Genomic DNA, 9957 nt, shown 5'->3' on the forward strand with positions numbered 1-9957 from the left:
TAGCTTGAATGTTTCAAAAAACCCCTACGACACAGTGTGAGGTGGTTGAGGCAAACGGATCTGCCGATTCGGTCCAAAATTTGGCCTTAGTAATATTTTGTCCAAACATAGTTCAAGCTTGAAGATAAACCATATCGGTCCACTCCTTCAGGTACCTCCCCAAAAATGTTCAAAAATGTTCGGAAAAATTGTTCGTACGGTAACTCTTAAAGGGAGTGGCCGAATTGGTCTATACTTTACACATCCTTATATACCTACAAGATATAGATCAGGTTAAAATATGGACTATATTTGTCCACTCCATCCGGTACCTCCCACACAACATTTCGGATAAGTTCACTTTAAGACCTGATATCGAATCACTTTGATTTTTGTTGAAGCAACTTGCATTCGCTGCCTCAATTACGATGGTAAAAGTTTTTTAGGGGCTAGTCCATACTTCTTGAGCAAACAGCCCGAAGAGTGTAGTATCTCCTCCGCAAAACTTTAGATCTTTAATCCTAATCAACATTTTGGTCGCCCAAAATTTTTAAAACCACCTAATACATACGTATTTTGGGAAAAAATTGTTTCAATATACACAGGCTGAGGGTATATCTCTGTCAGTAAAGCCGACTGATACTTTTTTACTTGTTTTTTTTTTGATTTTCCTCATCTATGAACATTGTAGTTTCAGAATCCACAAAAACTTCCCAGGTGTAAGCACCTTACATTGAAAGTTGCTTCCCGAGCACCGTGTTAAGCCTGTCAGAACCTTTGGCTGCTATTTTTCATCCTCTATGCCAACCAATGAGTCACTTTGGCAATTAAATTTCAAGTACATATGCTTAAATGTGTGTCGAATAATAAACATTTGTTAATTATGAAAATAAGAATAACAGATTTCCAGTGAAACTCTTTAATTCTTTCGATTACTAATGCAACGAAAGTGCAGATGCCTGCCTTCTGCTTTCTTGCCAACTGAGATCATTTTGTTCCCAGCAAAAGTTTTGGGAGAGTTGTTTGTGTTTTATTTTAGTTTATTTGTAGTAAAAAGTTATGGCATCTTAGTTTATTTACCCTCTGACAAATAATGACAAAAACACAACCAAAAAATCCGAAATATGAAATTATGTTTCCAGCGTCAATAAGAAATAGACTATTCTCAGAAAATTAGTCTCCAAAAATGTGAAGTTATTTATAGTTTATATTTTATCTAGATATGCTTTGTTGCGATGCCGATGCATTAGACAAGAACCAATTTGTGACATGAGAACATATGGGAAATAAGACAGTGACGTAAACAAGAATGTTTTTGGGAGGGGAATTTTAAAAAGGTTAACAAAAATGTATTTTGTAGATTTTAAAAATCTAAATAAAATGACAAATGTTCGATCTAAAAGAATTTTTCCAACTTTCTTTAAAAGGAATTTAGTCATCCCTTGGAGCATTTAAGGAATGACTAATTTCCTTTACCCAACACTTGTTTTATTCTATCTAAAATCAGTACAAGAAAAAATTTTCAGTATTTTAAAAACCATTAAAACACAAATTTAACACCTGATTGAAATTTGATCATTCTAATCAAGTCTCAAGTCGCCAACAACAGGTTTTGCATAAACAAACCCATAAACCCAACAAATATTGGCCAAATTGCGGTACAAATTATTTTAATTTTTTGTTTGTATTCGAATTAACCGACATTGAACTTAAACTCATTCCGACGCCTCAAATTTAAACACTCGTGGTTGTGATTTTTATCAATAAAACGTTTTTGAATATTTTTGTAAATATTATTATTTTTTTATTTCTAAATATTTTTTAAATTGTTTGCCATAATTATGTAAACCATTATATATTTTTTTCTAAAACCTTTGGTTTAACCTTTCATTTTTAAAATTACTAGATTACTTGTCATATTAAATGATTTTCGATTTTCAATAGAGTCTTAGCATAGTTTTATAGTATTTTTTTTGTGGCTGGCTCACTTCACAATTTTATGTTTTCGGGGAGGGGCAATTTGCAATTTTTCATTTTGTTCAAATCACGCATTCACGTCATCGACATTTGGCGACAAAAATTCATTGTCAATCTAACCGATTGGTTTTTGATGATTATTTATTGAAAGTCTGTTGTTCTATACATTTCTAGTAGTCAATACAAGTTTGAAATTAATTTTTTATAAAACTATTTAATAATGGATTAATGGACACGAAACACAAAAATGTGTTAGGAATTTTTTATTGCCATTTTTGTTGGATAAGAAAGTAAATTTTTTATAATAAAATTGTTTAATAAGAAGTCAAAATGACTAAGAAATTAAAATTTATTAGCACATGAAATTTATTTTTTTTTCAACTAAAATGTATCAATAAGTAATTTTGGTGTTGAAAATGATAAACGCTCCAAACTCATACAACATATTTAATGACAGCACGGCAATCGAGGAAGTAAGCAGTTTCATTTACCTTGACGGACAATAACGCCTAATGGTGCAAACAAAACTGACATTGAAGTCACACTTTCTATAATTAGAACACCGAGTGACTATACGATACCCTACACCACTCTGAAAAAATGGTCTTCTCCAATTTTCAGCGGAATTGGATAATAAATTCAATAAATTCCATCTTGGAACTGGTTCTAATTGTATGTGATATTTATAGTTTTATCTGATAGTTTCCAGTCATTTTAGTTGGTCACCTTAGGATTTCTTCAGCTGTATTCACTGAAAATTTCCAATCAATCCTACAATAGTCTTTAAACTGTACTTAACAGTGTTTGAAATGAATTTTTGTCACTGGAAATACAGGGAGGAGTTGTCCAACATAATTTAAGTTTGAGGAAATATTACGATGTGCGAAAGTTGGAACAATGTCAATCACTTCTTTTAATAGTTATCGGGTCAAGAAACTTGATGTACATTTAGAAGAAAAATAACAATGTGTAAAGTTTGGGTGAAATGGAAATTCAATTCGTTTCTGTCCTATTAAATTTTTTTTAAAAAATCCACGCTTATTGTCCTCCTTGTGTCCTATTAAAAACGTTTAAAAAAAGCCACGCTTATTGACCTCTTTCCGCTATAAAAAATTAAAAAAAAACACGTCTATTGACATCTTTGTGCCTATTAAAAACGTTTAAAAAATCCACGCTTATTGTCCTCTTTGTGTCCTATTAAAAATTTTGTAAAAAACCCACGCTTTTTGACTTCTTAGCGTCCTATTTTTGTTGACCTCTTTGGATTTAAAAAATCCACGCTTATTGACCTATTTGCGTCCTTTTAAAAATGTCTAAAAAACCACGCTTATTGACCTCTTTAATTTTTATACCCTCAGCATTTATGCTAACAAGGGTATATACACTTTCATACGGGCAAAATGTGCCTCATCGAAATAATGTTTTTAGACCCCAAGTACGAGTATGTTTGGACGAAATGTGTTTCAGACAATTTGGAGTCGATTGAGCAATGTCCGTCCGTCTGTCTGTCTGGCTGGAGCGCACGATAAACCGATTCGGTTCAAATTTTGGCTTTCGTAATATTTTACACAAACTTAGTTTAAGTTCCGGTACCTCCCCCACAAAAGTTCGAAAATGTTCGGAATTTGTGTGTGCACGATAACTCTTGAAGGGAGTAACCGATTTGGTCCATAATTTCCCCATCGTGAAATGTATACCAGATTTAGATAAGGTTTTAATATGGACTTAATCGGTCCACTCATTCGGGTACCTCCCACACAAAATTTCGAAAAAGTTCTCTCGAATCGCTTTGAATTTTGTTTTAGAAACTTGTATTCACTGCCCTCCATACGACGGTACAAAATTCATCAGGGGCAAGTCCACACTTCCTGAGAAAATAGCCTGAAAGTTGCAAGAAAAACCCTTATGACACCGTGTGAGGTGGTTGGAGCGCAAGATAACTCTCGAACGGATGTGCCGATTCGGTCAAAAATTTGACCTTAGTAATATTTTGTCTAAACATAGTTTAAGTTTGAAGATAAGCCGTATCGGTCCACTCCTTCAGGTACCTCCCCCACAGAAGTTAAAAAATGTTTGGAAAAATTGCGCGTACTATAACTATTGAAGGGAGTAACCGATTTGGTTCACTTGTACATCGTGAAATTTCTAACAGACTTAGATGAGGCTTCAATATAGACTCAACCGGTCCACTCCTTCGGGTACCTCCCACACAAAATTTCGAAAATGTTCACTTTAATACCTTCGCTCGAAACACTTTGGTTTTTGTTGAAGCAACTTGCACTCGCTGCCTCAAATACAACGGTAAAAGTTTTTTCAGGGGCACGTCCATACTTCGTGAGAAAACAGCTTAAAATGTGTAAAAACCCTATGGCACCATATGTAGTGGTTGGACAGCTCGAACCGAATACTGCGTTCTTCCACACTTCGGATATTGTAATATTTCTTCGAATATTAGACGAAATTCGAATGTGGTGCTTATAGGTCCACTCCTTCCGGTACCTCCCCCACAAAAGTTCGAAAATATTCGCCAAAATAGTATGCGCGATGTCTCATAAACGTAGCAACCGATTTGGTCCAAACTTAATATATGTTCAAATGTTCAACAGTTCTGTGTAGTTTATGGTCTGTCCGAGGATCCTTTGGAAATTTTTACCTGAGGTTTTTCTGTTTACATCGATATTATGCTTTTCTTAGGCAAGTATGGTACAACATATCTATCTATATATATCCCCTGCAAATTTTTGAGCTTTAATCCAATCCATATTTTGAAAACCCCACCCTAAATACATACGTTTTTTGGGAAAAAGTGTTTCAATCCACACAGACTGAGGGTATATCTCTGTCGGCAAAGCCGACTGATACTTTTTTATTTATTTTTTAAATTCACGCTTGTTGGCAGCTTTGTGTCCTAATAAACATTCTTAAAAAATCGACGCTTATATGCCTTTTTGCGTCCTATTAAAAATATAAAAAATCCACGCTTATTGTCCTCTTTGTGTCCTAATAAAAATGTCTAAAACTCCAAGCTTATTGTCCTCTTTGTGTCCTAATAAAAATGTCTAAAACTCCACGCTTATTGAACTCTTTGAGTCCTTTAAATTTGTTTTTAAATCCACGCTTATTGACCTCTTTATGTCCTATTAAAAATGTTTTAAAAAATCCACGCTTATTGACTTCTTTATGTCCTATTAAAAATGTGTCCTACTGAAATCTTTAAAAAATACAAGCTTACTGGACTCTTTGTGTCATATTAAAAATGTTTGTTATTGACCTCTGTGTGTTGTATTAAAACATCCACGATTATTGAGCTCTTTGAGTCCTATTAAATTTTGTTTAAACAAGTAAAAAAGTGTCAGTCGGCTTTGCCGACAGAGATATACCCTCAGCCTGAATATATTGAAACAATTTTTTCCCAAAAAACGTATGTATTTAGGGGTTTTTAAAAATATTGGGAATTTGAATCGACAAAAATGTTCATTAGGATTAGAGATCAAAAGTTTTGCGGAGGAGATACTAAAAGGAATGGATCTACATTGACCATTATGGAAGTGGATTTCCAGCCACTACATATGGTGTCATAGGGGGCTTTTACACCCTTCGGGATGTTTGCTCAAGAAGTATGGACTTGCGCCTGAAAAACTTTTACCATCGTAAATGATGCAGCGAATGCAAGTTGCTTCAACAAAAATCAAAGTGATTCGACATCAGATCTTAAAGTGAACTTATCCGAAATTGTGTGTGGGAGGTACCGGATGGAGTGGACAAATATAGTCCATATTTAAACCTGATCTATATCTGGTAGATATATTAGGATGTGTAAAGTATGGACCAATTCGGCCACTCCCTTTAAGAGTTACCGTACGAACAATTTTCCGAACATTTTTGAACTTTTGTGGGGGAGGTACCTGAAGGAAAGGGCCGATATAGCTTATCTTCAAACTTAAACTATGTTTGGACAAAATATTACTAAGCCCAAATTTTGGACCGAATCGGCAGATCCGTTCTAGAGTTATCTTGCGCTCCAAACGCCTCCCACGGTGTTATACGGGTTTTTTGCACCTTTCACGCTATATTCTCAGGAAGTATGGACATGCCCCTAATGAAACTTGTACCGTCGTATGGAGGGCGGTGAATACAAGTTGCTAAAACAAAAATCAGAGCGATTCGAGAGATGGCTCTAAACTGGACCTTTAGCCTGGTACAAATTTCACGATGTGCAAAGTATGGACCAAATCGGTCACTCCCTTCAAGAGTTATCCTGCGCACAAATTTTCCGAACATTTTCGAACTTTTGTGTGGGAGGTACCGGATATAGCCCATCTTCGAACTTAAACTAAGTTTGGGCAAAATATCACGAAAGCCAAAATTTGAACCGGATCGGTTCATCCCTTCGAGAGTTATCGTGCGCTCCAGCCAGACAGACAGACAGACAGACAGACAGACGGACGGACATTGCTCAAACGACTCCAAATTGTCTGAAACACATTTCGTCCAAACATACTTGGGGTCTAAAACCATTATTTCGATGAGGCACATTTTGCCCGTATGAAAGTGTATATACCCTCGTTAGCATAAATGCTGAGGGTATAAAAACAATTTTATTGTGGAAATAGCAACCCTAATTGTGTTCTTTGTTTGGAGAACAAAGTTTCAAAGTGGAAAAATAAATACTTTTATGGGTCATTTTCTTTTTTATTTTTAAAAAATACAACATTTTTGCTTCCTTTGGTTCCTTCATTGGCGGACAAATTGTTCTGTTTTGGCAAGTCAGCTGATTGCTTGCTGGTTTTTGCTGGGAAAGTGTCTGTTTACTTTTTACAATTTTCTTGCAAAAGAGTATAAAAACCTCTTTACCCTCTGAGAAATTTCTTGCTGGACAATTCTTGCTGAGAAATTAATCAGACAGACCTTATATCAGTTGATTTTTTTTAGGATTGTTCATGGATGAAAATCGTCTATCTTGTTGTGAAAAATTTAGGAGTCCAGCTTTCTGCTCTCTTTAAGAGATCAATTAGTCAGCCATGACCGAAAGACATGGAAGGTCACACAGTCAAGCAGGCGATATTAGAGCAAAGCTGTTATTCAAAACTGGTAGTGTATTTACCTTCCTGCATTGTTGCATAGGTGAAACTCTCATCTGGTGAAAGCTTTTTAGGGCGTATTTAAGTAGGATTAATTTAGTTTTACTCCTGTTGGTTGTATATCTTATGTAGTCAGTCTCAATGTCATAACTATAAGGGAAAAATTCACACTAAACGGTAACCAAACCTAGTTTTGGACTATGCTGACGATTTTTTTGCGATTTTCCAAAGTTTATTGACGATTTTACGATTTTGTGACGATTTGCGACCAAAAACTTTCGGCTACGCTGCCGGTAGATTTTCTAGCAGATCTTCGTCAAGGATATGTGAAATATGAAACCATTATTCCAAAGTGTATTCTAAACAGTCAGTTGGATTTTGACCTAACTTCGGGTATTTCTCTTTTTTTGGGTCGGGGACCTCATTTTTCATATTGTTTAACACAATCGCCACCGCAGTTGCCAGAAAACTTCTTTAGACAAATATTTTACAAACTGTATTTATGTACGTTTTGGCGTAATAATAACATATCAGGAGAAAATTGGGGATAATAAAATCCAAAAACGACATGCTTAAGTTAAACCCCAAGAAGTTCGGACCTAACAGTTCTCTTTATTTTTAACATGATGTCCTGATGCAACTAGCAAATGGATATATGCATCGCCATGTTTCATATATTTTCAAATTACGTATAGAACGTCTACACGAATCTATGGTCTATGGAAGCACCCTTTCAAATTACATATAGAACGAGTAATATTCAATCTGAGATGTTTTTCAGGAGAAACACAGATCACAATAACAACATATTTCTAGAGTTTTTGAAATATTTCGCATACACATGACTTACCTATTTTATAAAATAATGTTAATTCCTTAGGTACTGGTATTCGATTTTGAATGTAAGATTTTTGTTAGAATTTTAGGTTAGATTTGTTCTTAAAATAAATATTTGATCGTTTCGATCTTTAAATTTTTAAAACTGCAATTAAAATATTTACACCAATATATGAGCAATTCAATATGCAAAGGTCACTTGGGAAATTTTGCGGAAATTTTAGTAGCTATGAACCAATTTGGTGTTACAGGGCACTTTAATATCTTATTATCTGATTTTTTGTGATGATAAAATTTTGTTCCACTAACCGATAACACACAGAAATGGGATGGAAGTATATTTGCACTTATTGTTGTTGTTATTTTTTTTATGGAGAATATATCTTCTGGATGGGTGCAGTTAATTAGAGATAGCGGACAACGGACATAAAATCACTTTTATTCAAGTCACTACTTTACAATTGTTGTTGTTGTTGGTTTTGCGGGAATTGAGAAGGTGGGAATGGTGTTTTATTTAAAGAATGCTCATTCAGGTGATAAGATTACACAAAGAGCAGATATTATGACGATGTTCTAGGCAAACAAACACGCGGTAGTGGGTACGTTTAGTTATCATAAAAGGTGACGGTTGAGGGGTTATCAAACAAATATTCAAAATTGCAAAATTTTCTGTTGTTTGGACCCGTTTTTTAGATGATAATTTTTATTTAGATGCACAGAAGTATTTTTTGGAAGATGATTTAAATTTTAAGAGAATCCTTTTTCACTTTCAATATTTTTAACACTTGCGACGGTCAAATCCTTAAATTTTTTGATGGCAATAATATTCACTATTTGGGAAAATATATTTTTAGTTTTAATTTTAGCTTTAAATTAAACTTAACACCAATTTTAATTTACTATTTCAATATTTTAAGACTTACTTTATTTTTAATAAAATTATTATTATTTTTTGTGTAATATTCCGTTTTTACTTTAGTCCTTATTTAGTTGGTCTTATTGGACACTTTTGTATAATTAATATATTTAATATATATATTTATTGTATTTATTATATTTATTTAATAAACTTATATTAATTTCTTTTTCTGTTTTATAATCCTTGTTTAGACTAGTTTTAGTTTTTTTTATCGCCGACTATTATTTACGTTTATTTTTATTTATTTCTTTGCTGTTGTAGGTTTTTTTGAAGTTCCTCGTCTGTTTGGAAAACAACTCAACCTTTTCTGTTCACGTTTTGTTTTCGACTCATTGTCGTTGTTAACGTGAATTTTACTCTTAACTTGTCTTTATTGGTTTTTTTCCAACCGCTGTTCTACGACTGGCGTTGTATTTGGGTGGTAGTGGTAATGCCTGTGTCTTTGTATCGTCGTCGTCTCGTTGTTATTGTTATTATTATTATTCACTTAATAGCGTTTGTAGTGGAGTAGATTTCTTAGAGCGAATTGTATTTAGTATGTGTGTCATTTGTCCGACCGACATAAACATGTGATAGTTTAGGTCTAGTGTAGGGTATACCACAAAAGGATAGTCATGAACGATTGTTACAACACGAGACCAGGCATACACCGATTCTACAGAGTTTCTTAACACAATCATCAAAACAAAAGAGGAATGACTGGCATTAGAACACTGAAGACCTACTGACAACAGAAGGCCTCTTGTGGTCATCTTGACATAAAAAGTAGCTCAGGAGGTATTCTACAGGCAACAGAAAACCTCTTAGGTCTCCTATGGACAGCACACGATTTCCTTCTAGTGGTTTTCTACACACAATAAAAGTACTACTTAGAGTATTCAAGAGGCCACAAAAGACATACTTGAGGTCTTCTATATGAAACAAAATACCTTCTGAAGTCATCTGTAGACCACAGATGTTTTCTATAGAAACAGAAGACCTCTTGGAGTCTTCTACAGGCAAGAGGATCTCTAAAAACTGCTGAACTGTGTCCCACTAAAGTGGTTAGTAGGCAAGAGAAGATATCGTAAGGTCTTCTATCCGCAACGTAACACCTATTGAGGTCTTTAGAGGCAACAGAAGACCTCCTGCAGTCTTCTGCAAACAATAGAAGATTTCCCGAGG

At 34.4% G+C, this 9957-nt stretch overlaps 1 protein-coding gene across 1 annotated transcript in view; it reads right to left on the reverse strand.

Annotated features, from left to right (window-relative positions):
- The window catches only part of Mmp1 (Matrix metalloproteinase 1), a 175891-nt gene extending 166962 nt beyond the window's left edge, over positions 1 to 8929 (reverse strand). The window contains 1 exon segment of the mRNA XM_073957878.1: positions 8798 to 8929. The gene's annotated coding sequence lies outside the window, so the exon portion shown is untranslated.
- Positions 8930 to 9957: the final 1028 nt, after the last annotated feature.

The sequence above is a fragment of the Musca autumnalis genome, unplaced genomic scaffold (genome assembly GCF_047663935.1).
Source record: "Musca autumnalis isolate F117 unplaced genomic scaffold, ASM4766393v1 scaffold_5, whole genome shotgun sequence".
NCBI lineage: Eukaryota > Metazoa > Arthropoda > Insecta > Diptera > Muscidae > Musca > Musca autumnalis.